This window comes from Neofelis nebulosa, chromosome 8, assembly GCF_028018385.1.
Source record: "Neofelis nebulosa isolate mNeoNeb1 chromosome 8, mNeoNeb1.pri, whole genome shotgun sequence".
Classification (NCBI taxonomy): Eukaryota; Metazoa; Chordata; class Mammalia; order Carnivora; family Felidae; genus Neofelis; species Neofelis nebulosa.
The window spans coordinates 87,840,619-87,866,316 of record NC_080789.1 but is presented as its reverse complement, the minus strand read 5'-3'; the positions used below and the strand labels follow the sequence as shown (position 1 = coordinate 87,866,316).

The 25,698-nt window shown below is 40.8% G+C and overlaps 3 protein-coding genes across 7 annotated transcripts in view; all 3 read right to left on the bottom strand.

Moving 5' to 3' along the window:
- Window positions 1-20,605, bottom strand: part of LOC131519890 (cationic amino acid transporter 3-like) — a 63,901-nt gene extending 43,296 nt beyond the window's left edge. The window contains exon 1 of the mRNA XM_058743448.1: window positions 20,536-20,605. The gene's annotated coding sequence lies outside the window, so the exon portion shown is untranslated. The remainder of the gene's footprint in view (window positions 1-20,535) is intronic.
- LOC131519895 (cationic amino acid transporter 3-like) overlaps window positions 1-25,698 on the bottom strand; it is a 236,902-nt gene that overhangs the window by 104,153 nt on the left and 107,051 nt on the right. The window lies entirely within an intron of this gene.
- The window catches only part of LOC131519892 (cationic amino acid transporter 3-like), a 69,149-nt gene that overhangs the window by 3,401 nt on the left and 40,050 nt on the right, over window positions 1-25,698 (bottom strand). For 2 of the 5 annotated variants that reach the window (XM_058743450.1, XM_058743449.1), the window contains 2 exons: window positions 9,253-9,364; window positions 212-277 (listed from right to left, as the gene is read on the bottom strand). The gene's annotated coding sequence lies outside the window, so the exon portion shown is untranslated. Of the gene's footprint in view, window positions 1-211; window positions 278-9,252; window positions 9,365-11,968; window positions 12,100-20,535; window positions 20,624-25,698 lie in introns of those variants that run through there. The other 3 variants (XM_058743453.1, XM_058743451.1, XM_058743454.1) reach the window with 3 other exon arrangements.

Sequence of the window (25,698 nt, the reverse complement as noted above, 5' to 3'; positions counted from 1 at the left end):
TAGACAGCCTCATTGCAATTGCAGAACCATTTTTAAAAATATCATCTGAGTTTAAAACACAAATATTGGTCCCTGGCCTTAAAACATTTATCCCCAAAATCAATTATCCAAGGACAAATTTTACTTTGCCCCCCTTTCTCCACATTCTGCATCATCCATTTAGCTGTACTGATGTCAAAGAATATACAGTCCAACCCTTTGCTTTACCCACCTTGGCCCACAGGGTCACTGTGAGAAGAGAGGAAGAGGGAGAAAGCGGCAGGGCCTTCATAACTACCTGCAACAAGGAGAGTGACAGGCTGTGTAAGGAAACACTGAAGAAACAGGTGCAGCAGTCATTCAAAGGTCCATTACTAAGAAAGCTGAAGAGTTTGAAAGGTCATTTTAGGAATTCTGACATTGAATAAACCTCACCCAAACAATCAGACAAAATTTACTGCAATATTTATGTCTACAGTTATGAAAGTATGCTGGATAGGGAGAAAAAAGTTAGGTCACCTACATCACAGTAGCTCCCAGCCAAAATAATTTCTTCTGTCTCCTCCCTTTCTGGGTCCTGGAGAGAAGGTGAGTTCACTTATGCAGACAGTCTCCTTGCTGACCACACTGTACTCTGTAAACACCCTGGGCCATCTGTGATGTCAGCTGCCAGGAGCCTGGAGAATTTGCCCTGCTCTGTGAGCTTTTGTTGAAACACTTACTTGTAACTGCCTACTAATGTTTCAAAAGGAGTTATTTTTAACTGGATTAAACAGTGATCTGAAGAGGCCAAATATATTTTCCCAATGAAGAAACCTGGATGTGGTTCCTTTTTACCCCTACTTCCCTGCTCCTATTCAAATGGTCTCCACCTCAAGAGGAGCAAAACTTTAGATGAACAATTAATTCACAGAAATTCCCCAGAAATGAGTAGGGGAGAACAAAGAAAACAAAGCCATTAACTCCCCTCTCTCCTTCCTACTCAAGCTTTGAATTTAAGAGAATTTTAGGAAATGTTGGTAAAGCTTTCAAAAGAATGAAAGGTCAATTCAAATTTTTTTAGGTTTATTTATTTTTAATATTTTGGAGAGAGAGAGGGAGAGCAGGGGAGGGACAGAGAAGGAGAGGGAGGGAATCCCAACCAGGCCCTATGCTGTCAGCTCAGAGTCCAATGCAGGGCTCCATCCCACAAACCATGAGACCATGACCTGAGCCAAAATTAAGAGTCAGAGTCTTAACTGACTGAAGCACCCAAGTGCCCCTCACCAATTCCATTTTATGATTTACTCTCAGCATGGGAGAAAACTAAGGAGTATCAATTCTTAACTCATGGACACTACACTATGAATGTGATTGACATGTCTCCCACCCATCCCCAGGCTTCACACCCTTCAGTGGTTCCTGCTGTCCTTCCTTCATGGTCCTTCCTTCCTTCATCATCTGACCTGTGCTGGTTCCTCCAGCCTCACCCCCTGCCCAGTTCCTGCTCCAGCTGAGAAATTCCACACTCACCCTGTTACCTGTCTGTAATATCCTCTTGTCCCTTCACTTAGCTAATCCCCACTTCTCTTTCAGTTCCCAGCTCAGAAGTTGCTTCCCCAGGAAGCCTCCCCTGATCCTTATGCTTCCATTCCTGTGACCTCTCATAGAATCTGAATTTTCCTCTTGTGCCATTTATCCTAATGTATCCAAATTCCAAGTCAGCTGCCTGCCTCCTCCATTAGACTGTGAGTCAGGTGCTCAATAAATATCTGTTGAACAAATGTGCAAACTGAGAAAAGAAACCTGAAAGAACACAAAATCAAAAATTGCTATCTCTTGACTTTGAGATAACTACTTTGTAGCCAAGCAGCCTTTATAAAATGGCTCAGGTAAAGATATAAATGGTATTATCTTACTTGTAGAAGGAAAGCAAAATGAAAATATAATGTGAAAACCAACTTTGATATAACCTTCACCACACATCATTCATGGAAGGTATAAGCCACACATAGGTGATAACCATTATTTGCCAGAAGACTTGTTTTAAAAATACCAGGCTGCCTTGTGTTATAGGCAGCCAACACCCACACCCTGTTATAAAATTCCTATTTTTTTGAAGGCATCATTTTCAGGACCTATAATCTAGGAGAGATGTCCTAAGGCAGAGGTTCTCACTTCAGGGGACAGAGGGAGGCATAATGGAGACACCTAGAGACATTTTCAAACTTTATATCCTCTCCCTCTGAAGATTCTTGTCCAGTAGTTCCCATGATTGCTCTAAACCACCCAACTGACAAGAAATGGTCCTCAATTTTAAAAGGAAGAGATTCTTTTTTTATGTTAATACTAAAAGGTACGTGTTAAATCTATGTAAAGTAACATTAATATGTATTCAATATACATTATTGAGAGAAAAAAAGAAGTTGCAAAATTATATGTACAGTACAACTCTATGTAATATTACATAATTTCCATGAAATCTATCTCTATAAGTATATAGTTATAGATGTATATTCAAAAGCATGGGCAAATGGTCTCTAAAGAGGTATGCCACACACTGGGATATCTGGTGATAGGAAAGGATTGAAGTTTTGTTGTTGTTGTTGTTGTTCAATGACAAAGATTTCTTGGGGCTCCTGGGTGGTTCAGTTGGTTGAGCGTCTGACTTTGGCTCATGTCATGATCTCACTGCTTGTGAGTTCTCTCTCTCTCTCTTTCTTTCTCTCTCTCTCTCTCTCTCTCAAAAATAAATACACATAAAATTTTAATGAAAAAGATACCTAACTTATTTAACATAAAATGTTATTTACAAGTAATCTGTTCATTCTGGCATAGCAAGATATAGCATGATACATTTATCACATAATAATAAATTTACTTTTGTATTAATAATTGACATTTTGAAAGGCAGTTAAGAAAAGAAGCCCAAAACTTCCTACTGAGTCATGACGACTGAGTTTGTCATGCTTGCCATGCAGGTCAGAGTAAAATCTTTCTTTCTTTGTTTCGTTTCTCTCTCTCTCTCTCTCTCTCTCTCTCTCTCTCTCTCTCTCTCTCTCTCTCTCTTTCTTAATTTAAGTCAGTTAGCATAAAGTGTAGTCTTGTCTTCAGGAGTATAACCTAGTGATTCATTTCTTACACATAACACCAGGTGCTCATCCATAAAAGTGCCTTCCTTAATTTTTATCATCCATTTACCCCATCCCCACACCCACTGCTCCTCCAGCAACCTTCAGTTTATTCTCAGTATTTAAGAATCTCTTATGATTTACCTCCCTTTCTGTTTTTTCTTTTTAATTTTTCCTTCCCTTATGTTCATATGTGGACTTTCTCAGATTCCACATATGAGTGAAACCATATAATATCTTTCTCTGACTGACTTATTTTGCTCACTATAATACCCTCTAGTTCCATCCATATTGTTGCAAGTGACAAGATTTCATTCTTTTTCATCACTGAGTAGTATTCCCTTGTGTGTGTGTGTGTGTGTGTGTGTGTGTGTGTGTGTGTGTGTGTGTTTGTGTGTGTGTATCACATTGTCTTTATCCATTCATCAGCCGATGAACATTAGGGCTCTTTCTATATTTGGGCTATTGTTGATAGTGCTGCTGTAAACATTGAGGTGCATGTGCCCCATAAAATGAGCATTTTTGTATCCTTTCAATATATTCATAGTAGTGCAATTGATGAGTTGTAGGGTACTTCTATTTTTAATTTTTTGAGAAAACTCCATACTGCTTTCCAGAGTGGCTGCACCAGTTTTCATTCCCAACAGCAGTGCAAAAGTGTTCCCCTTTCTGCACATCCTCATTTCCTGAGTTGTTAATTTTAGCCATTCTGACAGGTGTGAGGTGATATCTCATTGTGGTTTTGATTTGTATTTTCCTGATGATGAGTGATGTTGAGCATCTTTTCGTGTGTCTATTAGCCATCTGGATGTCTCCTTTGAAAAAGTGTCTATTCATATCTTCCTCCCATTTCTTCACTGGATTAATTGTTTTTTGGTGTTGAGTTTGGTAAGTTCTTTATAGATTTTGGATAGTAACCCTTTATCCAATATGTCATTTGTAAATATCTCCTCTCGATTCTGTTGGCTGCCTTTTAGTTTTGTTGATTGTTTCCTTTAATATGCAGAAGATTTTTATTTTGATGAGGTCCCAATAGTTTATTTTTGCTTTTATTTGCCTTGCCTTTGGAGACATGTCAAGTAAGAAGTTGCTGCTGCCTAGGTCAATGAGGTTGTTGCCAGTTTTTTTTTCCATAGGATTTTGATGGTTTTTCATCTTATATATAGGTCTTTCATTTCTTCTGAATATAGTTTTGTGTATGGCATAAGAAAGTGTCTAGTTTCATTCTTCTGCATTTCACTGTCCAGTTCTCTCAGTACCATTTGCTGAAAAGACTGTCTTTTTTCCACTGGATACTCTTTTCCTGCTTTTTTTTGAAGATTTGTTGGCCATATATCTGTGGGTACATTTCTGGGTTCTCTATTCTATTCCGTTGATCTATGTATCTGCTTTTGTGCCAATGCCATACTGTCTTAATTATTACAGCTTTGTAATACAGCTTTATGTCCAGAATTGTGATACCTCCAACTTTGGATTTCTTTTTCATCATTACTTTGGCTGTTTGGGGTCTTTTCTGGTTCCATACCAATTTTAGGATTGTTTGTTCTAGCTCTGTGAAGAGTACTGGTGTTAGTTTGATAGGAATTCCAATGAATATGTAGATTGCTTTGGGTAGTATAGACATTTTACCGATATTTTTTTCCAATCCATGAGCGTGGAATAATTTTTCATTTCTTTGGGTCTTCTTCAATTTCTTTCATAATCTTTCTATAGTTTTCAGCATATAGATCTATTTCCTGTTTAGTTAGGTTTATTACTAGGTATTTCATAATTTTTGGTGCAATTGCAAAAGGGATTGATTCCTTCATATCTCTTTGTGTTGTTTCATCATTGGTATATAGAAATGTGTCCAATTTCTATACATTGTTTTTATATCCTGAAACTTTGCTGAATTCATGTATCAGCTCTATTGGGTTTTTTTTTTTTTTTGGTGTAGACTTTAGGGTTTCTATGTAGGGCATCATGTCATCTGTGAGGAGTGAAAATTTTATTTCTGCCTTTCTAATTCAGATGGCTTTTATCTTTTTTTGTTGTCTTATTGCTGAGGATAGGACTTCCAATACTATGTTGAATAACAGTGGTGAGAGGGGACATCCTTGTCATGTTCCTGATCTTAGGGGGAAAGCTCTCAGTTTCCCCCAATGAGGATGATATTAGCTGTGGGCCTTTCATATATGACTTTTATGATGTTATGGCATATTCCTTTTATCCCTATTTTCTCCAGGGTTTTTATCAAGAAAGGATGCTGTGTTTTCTCAAATACATTTTTGCATCCATAGAAATGATCATATGGTTCTTATCCTTTCTTTTATTAATGTGGTGTATCATACTGATTGATTTGTGAGTACTAAACCAGCCCTACAGCCCAGGAATGAATCCTACATGATCATGGTAAATAACAATTGTAAAAATTTATGCTCCCAACTTAAGCACATCCAAATATATAAATCAATTAATCACAAACATAATCAAAATTATTGATAATAATACCATAGTTGTGGGATATCTTAATACTCCACTTACATCAATGGACAGATCATCTAAGCAGAAAGTCAATAAGGAAACAGCTCTGAATGACACTTTGGACAGATGGACATAACAGATATATCAGAACATTTCACCATAAAGCAGCAGAATATGCATTCTTCTCGAGTGCGCATAGAACATCCTCCAAAATAGATCACATATTGGGTCACAAAACTCCCCTCAACAAGTACAAAAAGATCGAGATCATACAGTGCATATTTTCAGATCGCAATGCTATAAAACTTGAAATCAACCACCAGAAAAAATTTGGAAAGACCTCAAATACTTAGGAGGTTAAAAAACATCCCACTAAAGAATGAATGGGTTAACCAGGATATTAAAGAAGAAATTTAAAAATACTTTACATGGAAGCAAATGAAAATGAAAACGTGACAATACAAACCCTTTGGGATTTATAAAAAGTAGTCATAAGAGAAAATACATTGAAATTCAGGCCTATCTCAAGAAGGAAGAAAGTTCCCAAATATAAGTAACTTTATACCTAACTTAATACCTAAAATATATCTAACTTTATACCTAAAGGAACTAGAAAAGGGACAGGAAATAAATCCCAAAGCCAGCAGAAGAAGGTAAATAATAAAGATTAGAGCAGAAATAAATGATATAGAATCAAACAAAAAGAAACAAACAAAAAACAGAACTGATCAATGAAACTAAGAGCTGGTGTTTTGAAAGAATAAACAAAATCGATAACCCCCTAGCTAGATTTCTCAAAAAGAAGAGAGGACCCAAATAGATAAAATCATGACAAAGGAGGAAAGACCACAAACACACCACAGAAACACAATTATAAGAAAATACCATAAAAAGTTATATGCCAACAAACTGAATAACCTGGAAAATGGACAAATTTCTAGACACTCACACACTACCAAAATTCAAACAGGAAAACATAGAAAATTTGAATAGGCCCATATCCAGCAAAGAAATTGAACTCGTTATCAAAAATCTCCCAAAAAGTAAGAGTCCTGGGCCAGATGGCTTCTCAGGGCAATTCTATTAGACATTTAAAGCAGAATTAATAACTATTCTTCTCAAACTCTTCCAAAAAATAGAAATGGTAGGAAAACTTCTGGACTCATTCTCTGAAGCCAGCATTACCTTGACTCCAAAACCAAAGACCCCACTAAAGAGGAGAATTACAAGCCAATATTTCTGATGAAACTGGATGCAGAAATTGTCAGCAAGACACTAGCAAATCGAGTTCAACAGTACATTAAAGGGAAGAAAGAGATTCTGAATTCTTTGATCACAGGAAGGCAACGCAGTTTAGGAGTTAGGAGTAAAGGCTCTGCAAGTAGAGTGTTCAGATTCAAATCGCACGTCAACCTCACACTGGGTGACTCTGGACAAATTAGTTCACCTCTCAGGGATTAAGTTTCCACAACTTAATCAAAAGCCTCAGTCAAAAGAGAGTAAAAGTAAATATTTCATAGGGTTTATGTGTGGAGTAAGTGAAATGATGCCTGTAAAGTACTTAGTTTTGTGCCTAACATACAATATGTAGTTAATATAATCCACCTAATGTTTAATATTGAAATCTGATCCAAAGTACCAAAAATCTGATAATTAATTAGTCTTTATAAATGTCTAGTATCAAAATCACCCACTAAAACTCAACCCTGTCATCTAGCCCTCATGAGAAAATGGAAGAGTTTTATTCCATATATTTCTCCTTGAAACTCTAAGGGCTCTAATTAGATACCTTTATACATGCTGGTGCTAAAAACTTGGTCCTAGACTGGCTGAGTTAAACCAGGATTGAAAAATTCAAGGCTCAAATACAGTAACAACAACAACAACAACAACAACAACAACAACAACTTTGCCTACAGATGCCTCATCTTACAGATGCCTCATCTTATTTCAGGGGCAGTGGTGGGGACATTAGAGGTAAGAGAAATGAACATTATGTCAGAAATTTTGGATTCCAGACATGGCTCTTCTGTTTGATAACATAAACTAGGGTGATTTTTTAATCTCTCTAAGTGTCAGTTTCCTTATCCACAAGGAAGCTTACCTGACTTCCCTTATTGGATCCACATGAGAATTCTGTAAGAAGATATAAACTATCTGACACTGCTGGTGGGAGTGCCACCATCCTGAAGCACAGTCTTAGTGGAATTATAAATGCACACACCCTCCTACTTCTCCCAGGTAAACACCCCAAGGAAAGTCTCTCCTGAGTCCATAAGGAGACTTATATGAGTGAGTTCATTACAAGACTGTGTGGAAGCAAAATGTTGGAAGCTTTGCCAGCATCTGTTACTAGAGGAATGTATAAGTAATATGTGCTGTATATGCATAATGAAATACTACACAGCAGTCAGGAATAATACTGTAGATTTATAGAGCGTTACTTGGGTAGATTTCAGAAACAATGTTAGGTAGCAACAGTAAAAACAGGATGAGGTGTATAGCACAATGTTATTTATGTACATTTAAAAACAAGCAAAAAAATTATGTACGTTTTTCAAGAATACACATGTATCTGTTAAAAACATCACATCGTTTTTCTGCTCAAAACCTTCCACTACTTTCCCTTTTTATTCATAGTATAAGCCAAAGTCTGCACTTATAATGGCCCCCAAATCCTACAGTATTTGTAACTGACCCAGCCACCTTTCAGCCTTCTGTTTCTCTCTGCTCCCACTCATTGTTCTCTAGCCACTGGCCTCCTAAACATTCTGGCCTCCTAACATACCAGATAAAAACCTTTGTACTTGCTGTCTCTATAACCGCACCACTTCTAGCTCACATATCCACATGGTTGATTCATTAACTGCATTTGGTGACATACCACATTTGTAGCATATCCTTCCTTAAGCAACCCATAAAAAAATGCAGTCTCCCACTAACCACCCACAAGGTACCTTATCACCCCGCCCCTTTTTTTTCCATGGTACTTATCACTACTTAAGGTACTACATGTTATATATTTGTTCATGATTTTTCTCATTCAAAAATAATGCAAGCTCCATGAAAACAGGATTTTTTATTGTTTTGCTCCTGACTGTATTCCCTGCATCTACAACTGTGCCTGACACAGAGTCAACACTGTGAATTTGTTTGAGTGGATGAATGTATCTAAATACACATATAGATCATAGATTGGAAGAGCATTTATACATACGCTAAAGAAATTGTCACCCCCCTTGAGGAGGGGATACGAGAATAGATCATAATGAAAGGGGGAAATAAAATCCATTGATACAAGGCCTGACAGGAAGCGATGGTGCTAATAATCCGTGATTAAGGCAAGGTTGACTCCACTCTGTGCATTTCAGGTTCAACAAAGGAATTTCATGAGATGATGATGTGAGAGGATGAGGTTCAGAGCCTGAGAAATGTCAGGCACTAAACAGATTTAAATGGAAGGAAACTGGAATCCTATAATCTCCAGGACATGGAGAATACAAGGAAGGAGGGTGCTAGAGGAGGGTGGAGAACAACTGAAGATCAGGCATACCTGCTACCAGTTACTCTGAACTCATCTCATTTTTCCTAATTCCTCTTTCTCCTTTAGTCCTTCAACTGTCTCTGGAGGCTCCTTAATGGACACTAAGAATGCTTGTACCATTTTTCTCTCTCTGGGGAACCGTCTCCAGCCACCTACCTCTTAACAAAGGCACAGCTGTAGTTCCTCACATTTGTTGAATCACAGACCTCGCTGACACTGGTCACCTCAAAGAAATGTCCTCCACTCTACTGAATCCCATCCATGGACCCTAAGTAGGAATCACAGAGGACAACCATCTGAATGGCAGGGTGGGAGAGGGGTAATGTTTTTGACAACTTCTGCTTCCCTCAACTGTGTTGTGCAGGGTGGTCCTTGTGCTCTTCCCACTTTTACTGAAGATGAGGGAAAGTGGGCCAGAAAGTATGAAGATACCAGAGAAGCAACTCAAAGAACAAAACACCTGGGAACTAAATAATTATAGTTTGTGACTCAAACAGAAGCAGTACGAACAAACAAATGAACAAAATAACATACAGAAGAGAAAGTAAACCCATGATTGGGAATTCTGAGAGAATCTACTACAAATCCAGCTGATAACAGCACAGAAACATCGCCCTTATACACCATATTCAGAAATTCCCTTTGTCAATGCAATAATCTGTGATTTTTCCTATAGTTTATATTCAGTCCAGACTCTCTGACCCAGCTGTCACACCCCCACCCTAATTCTCCCTCTACCCTCAGGCCCATCACCTTCTTCCTGAGTTCCACACATCCTGACTTGCCCTTCCTGGAATGAGCCTTGGGCCTGGGTAAATCACCTGCTCTGTCAGGCATGCTTCATGTGTAAAGGAAGATGGGGGTGGGTAGCAGACATTATCTAAAATGGTAGCCCAGTGGCAGGAAGATGGTTGCAATTTCCCTAACAACCTAAATACTTCCAGGATTGGACTTCCCAAACCTCAGTCATCATACAGGGCTTCCAGATGCTGCCTGCACAAACATTTAGGAAACACCTGTCACAAGAGACTGCCCCAAATGCTACAAAGGCAGGTAGGAAGGCAGATGGCACCAGTTTAACAAGGATGGTTTAACACAACATCTTTTTAAGCTTCCTAATTCATTTGGCTATTTGCTCCCCAGACTGGGCTGCCAATTGGAAGCAGACTGTGAATGTTTGCCATGGAATGAAAATATCCTTTTCATCCTTAATCCAAAGAACCAGCGCCAGAAAAATGTCAGCTTGCCAGTCACTCCAAAATATGACTAACCCCGTCTCAGAGCTAAAATGTCAGGGTGATGCTGGGAAAACAGACATCACCTATGTTAGACTGATCATTCTTGCTTGGTTCTTGTTGACAACCAGACATCTGACCTAGTAGAATATATAAAATGGGCATTAGCGTTCTCTATCGTGAGCCATATCTGTGACCAGCACTGAGCTCACAGCACCTAGAGCATTGTTAGTATTTATTAATCATCCATGGAAATAAACATAAAGACCAATGGGCTTCAGGCATCAGTTCAGACCTCTTTGTCTATTTTTGAAGCTCATTGTTTTTTACAGTTATCAATGAATATGGATGTGAGCTAAGAAATAATGGGTATTCTGAACATGCTATTAGTCAACAGAAGACCAACAGAAAAGAGAAAGGATTGCCTTTCCATTTTATATTCAAAAGGAAGAAAACCACAAAAACATCCAGAAACAAAAGAATTCACAAAGTAGTCTCTAAGGATCCTGACTTTATTCATGGAAACTGCATAAAAATCTGGAATAAATCTAAGAAATTCCAACTGAACTCATTGGTTTCAGATATTTGGAGATCAGCAACCTAGCCCTCAATTCAATTCAGCTGACATGAAGTAACTTAGACATTTAGCACCTTGTCCATACTAGACCTATACCTAGTAGGTTCCTATACTTTACAAATATAGCATATCTAGAGCCAGCCTCCTGCCATACTTACTGGACCACACTGCTGGTCCTTAAAATTGGTAACTCTAAACAATAAGATTAGGTCTAACTCTCGGGTCTAACTCAGATTCACCCAGAAGCCTTCAGAGAGTACTGCACTTGAAGCAGGATAAAGCCCTAAATCACATTCTACCTGATCACTACACTGCATCAGATAACTGAAGTGTGAATGTTCTATAACCTCCTTCTGGAAAAGGACAGTTTCTTTAAGTCTTAAAAAGATACACACACACACACACACACACACACACACACACACACTTCCAACCAGACCCACAGTTTCCTGCTCTCTATTAAGTCCAAACTTCTAAGATTACTTTTCACTGTTTTTCTACCACTTACTACTATATTAACCTTTTCTGTGGCTCCTGCTTGAACAGGACAAGCCTTTCCTCACACATGCACATCTTACTGGCATTAACATCAGCCCTCACACAGACCATCCCTTTGCCTAGAACACACTGTTTCCAAACCGTGTTCAACATGACCTTCCTCCTGGAAGCTTCTTTGGTCACACCTACAGATAGAAACATGATCTCTCCATTGTGCTCTCCTTGCCCTTCTCTCCCCTCATTAATATCCAGTGGCATAACTCTCTGAACTAGAATTCTTTACTGGGAGGGCACCCAGTTAGGGAAGAGGGTAGGAGTAGTAGGTGATGAGGTGGAGCCAAGGAGCAAAGCTTCTGCCTGATGATACTTCCAGCTTGCCTTTCCTTCCCCAGCTGAAACTGAGAAGACTAACTAGCCACAGCCAAGGAAGTACCCCAGGCTCTACATATCAGTTGGTGATGTCAGAGATCTGACACAAGAACTGAAGCCCAAGTCCATTTCACCACAACAAAGTGAAAGTACAAAGGAAGTAACCCAAGTCAGCTCAGACAAAGTACAGTACCCATGACATTTATGATTTGCTCCAGTGTCATCCCTTTGATGTGTGACAACTGAACAAGACAGAAAACACACAGTTTTATTACTTTCATTGATTTTATTTGTTTGGAAAATAAGTCACCTAATGCTTTGGCATTAGGCAACATGACACAATACTCAAACTGCACAACTATATTTAAGGCTGGCCTCCAGAAGGGAGGAGTGGGGCAAAAGCCAGTAGATTGAGAGGTATGGAGAATAGGATTTCACTATTTTCAGGAGGATGGGGAAGTACCCATCAAATGCCTTTGTGTTGTAAGCTCCCACATAAAATAATTTTCTCTCTTTGCTACCATTGTTGGTGTACTCTCTGTAAATGGCTACATAGATGGCTTCTGGGTAGTTTGGATTATGCCTAAAATGAGAAAGGGGGGGGGTGCCTGTGTGGCTCAGTTGGTTAAGCCTCCAACTCTTGATTTCAGGTCAGGTCATAATCTCATGGTTCATAAATTTGAGTTCAGCTTCAGGCTCTGCACTAACAGTGTGGAGCCTGCTTGAGATTCTCTCTCTTTCCCTCTATGTCTCTTTTCCTCCTCGGCTTGTGCTCTCTCTTTCTCCTTCAAAATAAATAAACTTAATAAAATAAAATAAAATAAAATAAAATAAAATAAAATAAAATAAAATAAAATAAAATAAAATAAAATAAAATAGAAATCACAAGTTTTCTAAGTGAGAAAGACTGGATTCAATCTATTAAAGATCAGATTTCAATTAAGCATAAATCACTACAAAGATAATTTCCAAATTAGATAATTCAGGCACCACAGTAATTCTTTCTTCAAAAGAACTCAAGCAAAAGCAACATTTTTCTTCCCCCTAAACTATCATACCAACATTATTATCCCCAAATGATCATGCACTTAGTTGCACAAAGTGAAAGACAGTGGTGGCGAATAGAGAATTCTCCTCTCTGGGAATGAATAATTAAGAGCTTTTCATAAACAACTCCAACTTTCTAAAATATGTAAAAGATACATAAACTATGAGCCAGGAAGGGTATTCCTAAATCATAACGAACAGTTGAGGCAAGGGCATGTCAAGATCCCAGATGGCTTCCTAGTCAATAGAAGGTAAGAATAGTAAGGACCTCATTTTCCAGTGTTGGCAAGAAAGTGAGTATCTTGTGTGCACTGCAAGTCAGCCTGAGAGGCCTCATGAAAGAGGTGGGAATTAGTCCATCTTGGCATTATGCATAACTGTTCATTGGGAAACTATCATTTCAAGCTACATGTTTTGCTTTAACCATGATCCAATAAATACAGCCTCTTTGAGGCCTTCTTTCCATGACCCCCATGAAAAAATATAAAACAAACTCCACCACACACTGAGACAGTAAATCCAGTTTGCCCAATTTTAACTGGATTTAACAGATCCAGTTAAATAATTGCTACAGATATTAATACAGATATAGATACTGAGATATAATAATAGTAATACTACTACTAATAATAATAATAATATAATAATTCTCAGGGTTTTTTTTCTGTGCTGAAAAGGAAAAGAGAGAAAAACCACAAAGGTGTAAGTTGTTCCCTGGGGAAAGAGAAGTACAGCTCAGATAGCTTCCCTGAAATGTTGGAAAGAAAGCTGAAGTAACCAAACTCAACTTATGCTAAAGAAAATAAATATCCAAACTTATCTCTCAAGAATCTCCTGAGAACAACCTCACCGAATGGATCACCTGCCAGGCATCCTCCCACCTATAATCTTACTTTGCACTATATTCTGTTTGCATGTTACTTGGAAGAAACCATTCTCTAAGTTTGTAGGATAAAAGTTCCATAGTGTAGAACCTCTTTCATGGTCTCTGAATACAGCTAGAAACCCGAATTCTGCAAGCCAATCATACAAGGTGCAATCCAGACTTAAACTTGAAGGGATGGCAACCTCCAAACTGTATGCTCTTTATGCTCTTTAGACCAAGCAAAAACACATCCATCTCGTCCAACTCACCCACCTACCCTACCACCCCCAGATCCACGCCTAAAATTCATTCCAGTCTGGCAGACCATGAATTCCAAGTCACTGAAAACCCATCCTGCTGCAAACTAACACACTCCATACCAACTGTATGTAGACCAAATCCATCCATCCAAATGTAGACCAAAATCTATGTATATATAGAAAAAAATCTATGTAGATGGAAAACAAAGCATTTTTGCTTCCTTCCCACAATATGTATGAAGTCACTGCTTCATGCACACACCACACTAGTAACAGTGAACCATTATTTGAGTAAAAAGCAGATAACCAGAGCTTCTCCAGAGGCTGTATAGACTCCATATCATCTACTACCATTCTGCGATGGTTGTGAACAAAGAGACTTTTCTGAGTCTCTCTGGGTAACTTCAGAGAAGACAGAGTTAAATACAATGTTTCTCATTCATGATTTGACACAGTTACAGGTTTAATTTCAGTTAGAATCCAGTTTTGGAGTTTCTTAATATTTCCATCACACCAAAAACAACATAGATGATCAACTTGAGAAATCAGAAAAGACTTAGTTTCTACTTCCAGAGGTCTTCAGAAATTGGATGGGCTGCAGGAACAATCAGAAATAGAATTTCCAAAAACAGAATCAGAAATAGAGCTGGGAAAACCCAGGAAGGGTGTGCAATTAAGAGATTAGAAAGTTATGTGATATATTGATTTTAATGGTAAAAATCTATTTCTTCTCTACTTCCCCCTATGATTCCCTACTCCTTTTCTCAACCATGAATCCAGTCAACACAAAACACCTAATAAAGTCCTCAGAAGAGAGCAGTAGAAGGAAATCCAACTGGCTGTCCACTCTATTTTCCAAATTACAACTGTAATGTAGGACGGTCTTTGTCTACAATGAGAACCGATCCAAACTTTTTTTTTTTTCCCAAGAAGCCTTGCTTAACATCTGTATTTACACCCAAATCCTTTCTTGCCTTCTCAACAGAATCCAGAAATCCATTCAGTGGCCCCATTATCACCAAACCCCATGTCCTCTTTTAGACCAGCAGTTGTTAGTGGTGGGAGCCCACTGCTCCTTCTTCCATGTACCTCCTCCCAATGTACACCCTCAGTAATACACGGCATACAAGGTGGCTTAGGAAAGGACAACTATCTCTCAGCTACCTTTCTTCATATCGTTAACTGTGTCCTTCTATCCTCCCCATGGATGTGCTCAGCTGACTCCTTCTCTCTGTCTTCTTACAACACCCCATGCTTGCTTCTTCTCATTCACCAGGGAGCTGCTCTATTCTGCTTCTTGCTCCGTAGGAAAATTAATCAGGTTTGTTTGTTTGTTTGTTTGTTTGTTTTGTTGGAAAGAAATCAGATCATATGAAAGTTGCATCATGACTCAAAGTCCTGTGTTCTTATCCAAATATAAATCCATATCACTTCTCCACCAAAACCCCTCTGCCTCACCCCAGCTCATGCATCATAGTGTATAACAAAAAGCCTCTGCCACCACTTTTTTTAAGGGACGCCCTTTATCCCTATCCCCTTGTTCTTTCTAATCCCCAGGATGCTTTGTGATTTCTGTAATAACAAAAGAAAAAAGGACAAAGATAAACCAAAAGAATATAATACAAAACTCATATTTTATCAATGTGGAATATACTGGTAAAGGAAATTTGCTTTTCCACATGATTTTGCTTAAACTAAGGTTAAAATTAATCTGCCTTTGGGAGGTAATAACACATGTCAATTGATAATGGACAGAAGTTGCCCAAGAACTGCTGGAGGGCAAGAGAAAGACAACCTAGACATAAACACTTGCTACATATAATCAATTAAACAGGTTTTGTGTATGTATAGGGTAGTCTGGGCTTCTAGTGTTGGGCTACTGCCCACAGCGTACATGCCTGTTGGGGGTAGGGAGTGTTGAGCAGACAACCATTTAAGACTCTAACAGCCTTTAAATTAAAAAGTTGGAAATATGTTTTGTGATAGGAGCAAATTGCCTCTTAGAGATCCAGGAAGTCATACCCATTCCAGGCTTCTCCTCTAAACCTTTATTGATAAATAAACATAAACATCTCTCATGAATATAAAATTTATATATTAAGAACAGAGCCATCAGGTTTCAAGGTTTATTCAAACCTTGAAAGAACTGACTCATTTATAAAATACTTGGCACCTCAGAGAAGCCTTCATAAAATGTTTTAAAGACTTCTACGCAGCCATACCCCAGGAGATTTTGGTAATCTTTCCTCTTACAGCCTGTCCTGACCTATAATCAATCCCCACCACAACTTTTTAAGTTAGATAGTACACGTAGGGAGATACCTTCAGCAGCTGTAAAAATAGATACATGTCTCTTTGAGCATGGAGGAAGAAGCCCCTCAAATCATCATAGTGACAGGGGACCACCTTATCAAACTTGACCTGCTGTCCTGAAGTCCACACCAGTGTCCTCCCTAAGAAGATAGGACACAGAGACTTTCAGAATCTCCAGTGAGAAAGTGTGGCAAAACATGGAAGCAGCAGAGCCAGGTGGAAGAATTTTCATTCATTCAAACAATGTGTCTAAGCATACTATGTGCTGGACCCTGTGGGAAAGACAAAGATGAGTAAGGCAAGCTCTGCACCAGGTCAGAAATAAAAGACCAGGAAGGACAGCAGGACAAAGATGCGGGAAGGACTCTGGAGGAGAAGCACCAAGGAAAAACCTCCCCTAGTTCATATTTTCCTCAGCAGATCTGAGAACCTTTCTGGTCTGGAGGAGAACAGAGTGCAGGACTCAAATTCCTCTGACCCCAGAAAACTTGCCTGCCCTTCCCAAACTCACAAAGCCTCTAATCTGCACTCCCCAATCCAAAGTCTAGCTCCAGTGCCATTAAATACCCTCTGCTCAAACACCATAAAGTTAGACAGCCAGCAGCACTCCATCACAGCCTTCTTCCTCTCTGGTTCTGTCTCAGTTCTCTTGCCAACTCTATAAACAAGAGAAACCACTTACCCATGGGCTATTTCTGCCAATGAGGAGAGAAACATGAGAAGAAAGTGCAATCAAAACCCCGTGAGAGGAAAGGGCTTAGCCAAGTAGAGTCAGGGCTTAGAGTGGAGGTTAGCAGGGGACCCTCAGGGATTCGGGCCCTTGGGAGAAGCAGGCCTTCTAGGAATTGGAGCCTTCAGGGATGCAGGGCATGGGAATGGTGGGAAAGGGGAGGGAGGTGGCTTAGAGGGAAACCAGGAAGAAAACTAGAAGTGGGCAATGGAAGACCAGTGTGTCCTTGCATGGGTGAGCAAGTGGGCTGAGGACCTAAATGAGACTTTGTTGGAGACTTTGTGGGCAGCAAGATGTTGTTCATTTAGAAGTCAACAATCTTCCCCTGGTCCTGGTTGGCACAAACAGAGTGTGGGGAGCCAGGTGGAGCCCAGCCTGTGGTGATTTGGAGGCCAGTTACAGATCCAGTTAAAAAGCCCACTGAAGAGCTCTTTAAACAAGCATAGAAGCACCACCACTCACCTGCCTCTCCCAGAAACTCCTACTGGGTTCCTCTACCACCACTATTCATTCCAGCTCCCTCACCCATGTTTCCCATCACTCCAGAAGTAAAACCAAAGGGGATTTGGCTTAAACTTTACCACAAGGGATTTACTGAAACAGGCATTCAGCATTCATAGAAAATTCCAACTGAATATGCATTGAAATTCTGCTGGAGAAAGTAAAGAAAAAGATGTACTCTCTGCCTAGAGAGCTTGCTGCTCTAGACATTCAAAATGTAGGGCTTCCAAGACCCTGAAACATGACCAAAGGAAGGTACCACCTCTTTACCAGAATGATAATCTTCAAACAGAGGCAAGACTTCTCAGAGATGGAGAAGATGGGGCCTACTTAGAGACTGAGGGCTGAATGCACAAGTGATGGCCCAAGAAGGAATGGGTCTCAAGGAAAAGGGGAACTACTGCCTTCTCTTAGTAGTGCTGAAATGCCTCTAAACCCTAAATTAGTTTCCTTAAAGACTGGAGTAGAGGTGGAGGGAAGGATTCAAGGGTAGTGGCATGTCTCTAAAGTGACAAAGTCTATAATAACTACACTAAAGACAGAACATTAAAATTAGAGCAGTGATAATTGCTCCAAATCTTAAATTTTAGTCAGAATCCAGTTTTGGAAATTCTTAACATTTCTATCACACCAAAACAAGATGATCAACCTGGTAAATCAGAAAAACCTGAGCTTCTCGTTCCAGAGATCTTCAGAAACTATATCAGATACCAGGAAGAATCAGAATTACAATTTCCAAACAGGAATCATTAAAGAGAGCTGGGAAAATCCAGGGAGGGAGTAAAATTAAGGGATTAGAAAGCAATGTGATACGTTGATGTCAAAAGTAAAAATCCATTTCTTCTCCATTTCTCTCTACAATTCTATATCCTTTTTTTCTCAACCCTCAATCCTGTCAACACAGAATACCTAATAAAAGTCCTCAGGAGAAAGCAGTAGAAGGAAACCCACCTTCCTGTCCGCTTTATTTTCCAAACTACAAGCATAATTTAGGATGACATTTACCTACAATAAGGAGCGATCCACACTCATTTTTTTCCAAAAAAGCCTTGTTAAACAGCTTCCCCCTCCCCCTCAAATCCTTCCTTCCTTTTATGCACAGAATCCAGAAAGCCATCTAGTGTCCCATTTATCACTATACTCTATATCCACATTTAGAAAAGCATTTGTGAGTGGTCAGAGCCCATGGCTCCTTTTTCCATGTACCTCCTCCCAATATACATCCTCAATAATACAGGGCACACAAGGTGGCTTAGGAAAGACTATCTCCCTGGTTATCTTCCTTCATGTCTTAAATGTGTCCTGTCCTCCATGTAAGGATTCACATGTCTCCTTCTCTCTGACTTCTTTCACCGTATTTTGCTTGGTTCCTCTCATAGCCCTAGGTAATTGTTCCACACCTTCACCATCTCCTTTATCAAGTTCATTGCTTTGTTTTGTTTTGTTTTGTTGTAGTAAAGACAGCAGATAATCTGGTTCATATGAAAGTTGTATTATGTTTCTAACTCCTGAGTTCTTAGCTAAATATAGATCAATATGGCTTTTCCACGAAGATCATCTGCCTCAACTCAGCTCAAGCAACACAAATTATAACAAAGAGCCTCTACCACCACTATTTAAGGGATACTGTATATCCCTCTTCCATAGTTCTTTCTAGTTTACAATTGGCTTTATGATTTCTGTGATAATAAAAAAAAAAAAAAACAAGGGACAAGGACGAACCAAAAGAATATAATGCAAAAATTATATTTATCAATTTGGATGTGTTTGATAAAGAAAAAAATGAATCTGTCTTCTAGAGGCACTTCCACATATCAATTGACAATGGAGAAAATTTGCCCAGGAAATACTAGAGGGCAGAGAAAGACAACCCAGAAATAAACATTTGCCACCTATAATCAATAAAATAGGTGTCACACATGGATGAGTGCTGTCTGGACTTCTGGTGTTGGGGTACGGTGTACGTGGCAGTGCGGTGGCAGGAAGAATGAACAACAGTTTAATACTCCAAGGGCCTTTAAAATTAAAGAGTTGCAAATACGTTTTTCAATAATACCAAATTACCTTTTGGAGACCCAGAGAGCCATACCTATTTTAGGCTTATCCTTCAAGGCTTTATCAATCAATAAATATGCCTATCATGAGCATAAATTTTATAGATTCTAAGAGAAAGAACAAAGCCATCAAGTTTCAAGGCTAACTTAACACTGGCTCCTTTACAATACATTTGGGACCTCAGAGAATCCATCACAAGTGTTTTAAAGACCATTGGGAAGACAAACCCTAGGGAAACGTGGTAATTATTGCTTTTACAGCCTGACCTACCCTACAAGCAATCCCCAACACACCCTATTTAAAAATTAAATGATAAAGGGAGTGAGATACCTTCTGCAGCTGTAAAAATAGATATGTCTCTTTGAGTATGGAGGATGTACCTCAAATCATTATGGTCAGGGGGAGCACCTTATCATACTGGACCTGCCATTCTACAAAGTCCACACCAATGTCTTCCCTAAAAAGATATGACACAGACATTTTCAGAACTTCAAGTGGGAAAGTGTGGGAAAACATGAAGGACATAGCAGAGCCAGGTGGAAGAATCTTCATTCAAAGAACATGTCTAGCATATTATGTGCTAGGCCCTGTGGGAAAAACTAAGATGAATAAAGCAAGCTCTGAACCAGGTCAGAAAAGAAAGCCAAGAAGAAGGGCAGGGCAAAGAGGTGAGAAAGACCCTGGAGGAAAAGCACCAAGAAATAACCTCCCTTAACTCATATCTTACTCAGCAGAGCTGAGACATTTTTGGTCTGGAAGAGAAGAGAGTGTAGGCCTCCAAATCACTCTGACCCCAGCAAACCTGCCTGCTCTTCCCAAACTCACAAGGCCTCTAGTGTGTACCCCCAATTCACAATCTAGCCATGAAATAACCTCTGCTCAAACCCCAGAGCACTTGGACACCCAGCAGCACTCCAAGCTCAGGCTTCTTCCTCTCTGGCTCTGTCTCAGCTTTCCTGCCAACTCTACAAATAGGAGGAATTACTTACCTATAGACTTTTTGGAGGATAAGACAGGAGAAGAAAAAGCAAGTCAAATCCAGAGACAGGGAAGGAGCTTGGCCAAGGAGAGTCAGAATGAAGAGTGGAACTTGGAGGGTGCCCTCAAGAAGGTGGGGCCTATGGGGAGGCGGGGCCATCAGGAGACAGGGCCATGGGGGAGACCACAGCCTGGGAAGGGTGGGAAAGGATGAAGGAGGTACCTTAGATGGAATCCTGGAGGAAAGCTGGAGCTGGGCAATGGAAGACTAGTGGGACGCTGTCTGGGTGAGGAGGTGGACTGAGGGCTCAAATTGGACTTTGCTGGAGACTTTATTTGCAGCAAGATGTGAATTTAGAAGTAAATAAGTTTCCCAGGGCTCTAGGTATAGAGAAGGTCCTAATTGTCAGGAGAAGAGTGTGAGGAGCCAGGTGGAGCCCAGCCTGTGGGATTTGGAGGCCAGTTCCAGGAGCAGCTAAAGAGCACCCCTATAAACAATGATAGAGTCACATTCCCCAGCCACCTCTCCAACAATCTCTCACTATGTTCCTCTACCAGCACCATCCATCCCAGCACCCTCACCTACATGTCTCAAAACTCCAGGAATAAAACTAAAAGGAATTGGCTTATGCTTCATCATGAAGGACTTCCTGAGTCACTCATTCGTCATTCATAGCACATTCTAACTGAATATGCATTGAGTATTGTGCTGGAGAAAGTAAAGAAAAATATATAGTTCCAGGCTACAGAGCTTCTTGCTCTAGACAATCATAACATAGTGCTTCCAAGACCCTGAAACAGTGACCGAAGGAAGGTGCCACCTCCTTTCCAGGATGGTAACCTTCAAACAGAGGCATGTTTTTCAGAGATGGAGAAGATGGGGCTTACTTAGAGAACAAAGGATGAATGCAAAAGTGATGGTACCAAGAAGGCATGGATGTCAAGGAAAAGGGGCACTGATTCCTCTACTTAACAGTGTTGAGATGTCTTTAAACCCTAAATTAGGTTCCTTAAAGAATTGGGTGGAAGTGGAAGGAGGGGCAAAAAGAGTAACCGCAGGTCCCTAAAGTCTACATTAAATATACTAAGACAAATCATTAAAACTGAATCAGAAAAAAATTGTTCCAGATCTCACGATGAGTCTCCAACTGAGAAAAAAACTACAAATAACATTGGCCCTGCCCTAACACATCTCCAGTAGGCAAGACCAAGGGTGCTAATTGAGCACCTCCTTTGTTCCAGGTGCTATACTATGTGTGGATGAGTGGCCCAGCCAGACTACAGAGCCAAGATTCCTAGAGGCAAAAGACACAGGCAGGATTTGGAAGGATGGCTGTCATGACAGAACAGTAGGGGAGGGGCACCTGGGTATTTGATTTGTGTCTGTTACAATATTAGGCTGTCTTCCCCTGCCCCAAACTGGGATTTTTCCCAGATGTGCATCTGCTTTGAGGGAAAGAAGGGTATAAGAAGAGGGTCTCTTTGTCCTTGCATCTGGTCACAAACACAATCCTTTCAACTTTCTCCCTATGCTACACACTGCCTCCTCAGTAGAGGCTAGGGGAAATACCAGGGCCCTAGACAATCACCAGAGAAGTAAGACAACTTGTCCAGGGCTGAGGGAACACAGACGATGCAGAGTTGGTGCCATAAGTGTCTCCTGGGGCGGGGGAGGGGGGGGGGCGGAGACAGAATGGGGAACCTGGAAGTTAGAGCCCATCCAGGTGATTTCACATGAAGTGTCTGAACTCTGAGGGGTTAGAGGAAGGAAGAGGAGAAGAGACAGGGGTGTGAGTCAGAGACAGGGGAAGAGGATGAAAGACACAGAGATAAGAGAAGCAAGGAAGAGAGATGGATTGGAGGGCAAGAGAGAAAACATGGATGGAGAGACAGCAAAAGGAGACAGATAGGAGGAGATGTGGGTGGAGAAACTAAAAGGCACACAGGGTGAAACTCACAAAGATGTGATGGAAGAGACACCTTCAAAGACTGATAGAGGGAAGCAGGAAGGGAAACAGCCAGAAGGAAAGCTAAGGGCAGACTCAGTCTTGGAAAATCTCAGCACAAACTATATGGAGTCAAAGAGAAAGGCCCACAGACAGACAGATTTGCCTGACAGAGGTGAAGGTAAAGGAGGAAAAGTAGGAAGGAAGAAGACAGGGCTGCAAGAAGGATGGAGGAGGGAAAATGACAGAGAGAAAGAGGCAAGTGTGGAGCAGGAGGAGGGAGCCAGGCCAGGGAAGGGATGTATATTTGCTTTATGATCCTCTTCCATTGCACCTGATCCCTGCTGAGCCCAGTCCCCTCTCAGGTGCTGCTGGGTGGTGGGTGTGCCCAGAAAGCTGAGAGGGTGAAGCTGCTGCCATCACTGCCCCAGGTTCCCTCCCAATGCCAACCTGGGGATCCCAGAGGCCCCTACATGGATGTGAAAACTGCCTCCCTTACCCTTTCCACACACACACACACACACACACACACACACACACACACATACACGTGTGTGTGTGTGTGTGTGTGTGTGTGTGTCGCAATCAAAAGAGGCCTGAAGCTCAGCCCTAAATTTCTCAGAATAACTGCAGCCTGGCACAACTGTAGAAATGGAGAGTTTGAGCCAATGAGAAGGAGAAACAGAGGCAGGAATGCAAGTCATGCTGACAAGCTCTGGAGCAAGTGCTGGGGAGAGACTAGTCATGGATCCCATGGAGAAAAGTGAGGAGAGTTTAAGGACTGGGACAATGTCTGTACTGAGAACTAAATAAGCACCATGCACAGTATAAGCAAAATAAGATATTCGAGACCGTCCATTAATGTGGAGTCAACAATGTAGACACTTCTGAGCAGTCACAATCAATGTCTTCAAGCAGCTCTGAATAAAGGGCTCCCACAAACATACACATGAAATCCACAAAAGAAGAAACTCAGGCAGATAATAGAGACTTTGAGGCCAATGTACATGCTGAATCTAGGTTATAAGAGACAAGTGATGAACAACCATCCAACTGTGTGAAGATGCAAGACAGCATGGCAGGCTGGACTCTGCCTTTTTCCCCAGGCTTTCTTGGGGCTCTGCAAAGACTGGCTCCTCCATCTCCTCTCAGGAGATGGGGCCTCTCCTGGGCCTCTCAGGGCCAGGGGAGACCCTAACAACATTAACTCAAGCAATCTAAACGGGAGTTGTTCTCCCAGTCACCATCCCTGACAGCCATATTTGAAGGTCCCAGGTACCAGATATCTGATTATAACTAGAGTCCAAGAAGGCTCTTTAGCAGCAGGAGTGAAGGTTGAGAGGGAAACTTCTGGAGAATCCTGCAGAGAAAAGACCAGGGAGCAAAATCTACCAGGTCCATTCCACCACATGGACACTTATAAGTTTAATAAAGTTCAAAATACCCAGGGTTTCCATTTAATTAAAGCCCGGAACTGGGTAATTATATTTCTTCTCCAAGTTCTACCATTTACCCCCACCTCACCCATGGACACACATCTTCTATAGAACACATTGAACCAGAAACTGGACTTTAAAAACTTCCTCCACTATAGAAATGGTCTTAATTTCAGCAAAGAAATTTACAAGACAATTTGGAAAGTATTTCCTTAGACCTAGGGTTGGAAAATACTAGAACCAGAGAAATACATGTATGCGTGCGCGCGCGCACACACACACACACACACACACACACACACACACAGTATCCAGTATAAGGAAAACCCTCTCTTGACTGGTATTCTTTTTTTCTGTGGCATTTACCTCCAGATGATGTATCCCAATCAGGGAATAAAATATAGTCTCCCTAAACATTAGGAAATTAATTCCCTTCTAACCCTTAGTTCCTGAAGGGAGATGATTGTTTCCCTCCTCCAGTCATGGAAAACACTCTGAAGAAGGATCACAGAGCCTATAGGTAGGAACCACACATGCAGATGCCTAGATTGCTGTTATATACCCCCAAGGCCTCCCTCTCCTGTTTTATCACAATCTTTCTGCTCCCTGTAGTGTCTATTCTTTGGACTCACACTGTGACTCAGCACAGAGGGAAGCAAAGCATCCCAAGGAAAGAGAACACAAGGCCCTTTATTCTGGGATGTGAGAAGAAAGACACACAAGACAAGAAATCCTGGCAGAGAAAAATGCATATAGACTGATAGAGTATGTCAGATTCTACCAGTACTGAGATACCTATGGAAAGGAGGATATAAATAGAGATTGAGAACACAAAGCAAGATCAGAGGAAAGGAAATGCCAGATTTTGAGGATGGGGGTGTGCAAAATACTAGGCAGACAAGAGGCTGCTGTGTTCAGCAGGTGTGGAGAGAATACACTGAGAAGACATCAAAGATGAAGATGATGATGGTTTAAAATGCCTAATGAATTCAGATTTATAAATATAAATGTACACAGGTCTTTGGCATAAATTTATTTTTATCCTCAATAACAGGCTACAGAAGCAGGTATCAGAGCTGCTATTTTACAGATATGGAAACTAAGGCACAGAGAGGTTAAATAACTTGCCTCAAGTCACAGAACTGGTAAGGGAGGATCAAAGAATCAAATAACTGTACTGTGGTACCCCCTCCTGCAGGCTCTGCACTGGGAAGCACCCAGGATTGGGACCTGTTGTGTGAGGGAGAAGTTACTCCCCAGAGAGCAAAAGACCTGCCTCCTGGGGCCCTTCTCAACATGTTCTGCCCAGGAGAGCTTGACCAAGTTGAGGCCTCATCTTGGAAATGGGGAAGTCATGCTTTACCCTCTGAAGATGAAAGACTAAACCAGGTCATTTATTGAAGACTTTTAAGCTTTAAAACACAGAATTCAGCCCATGGAAGGGGTGGGTAAGGGGATAACCAGGATAAAGGTCTCAAAGACTTCAGTATTCCCATTACCCCTCCCCACCCCCAGTCTTGTCTCCCTCTCCCTCTTTCTGCCTCCTGACCCCCAGGAGCCTCTGTCCCCACTGTCTAGGCCCTGGCAACTGTCTCTCCCTACCATGGCTCACTAGCCCATGCAGTCCAGACTCAGCCATCCTCATAGTCTAAAAGGTCAGAGACATCAGCCTAGCTTCCTAACCCAGAGCACTGGGCCTCTCTGTCTTGTCTCTCAGCCTCATCTTACTAGCTGCCCAGGGCCTCCCACAGGACAGGGCCCTGCTCCTCCATCTGGGTTTCAACTCAGTGTG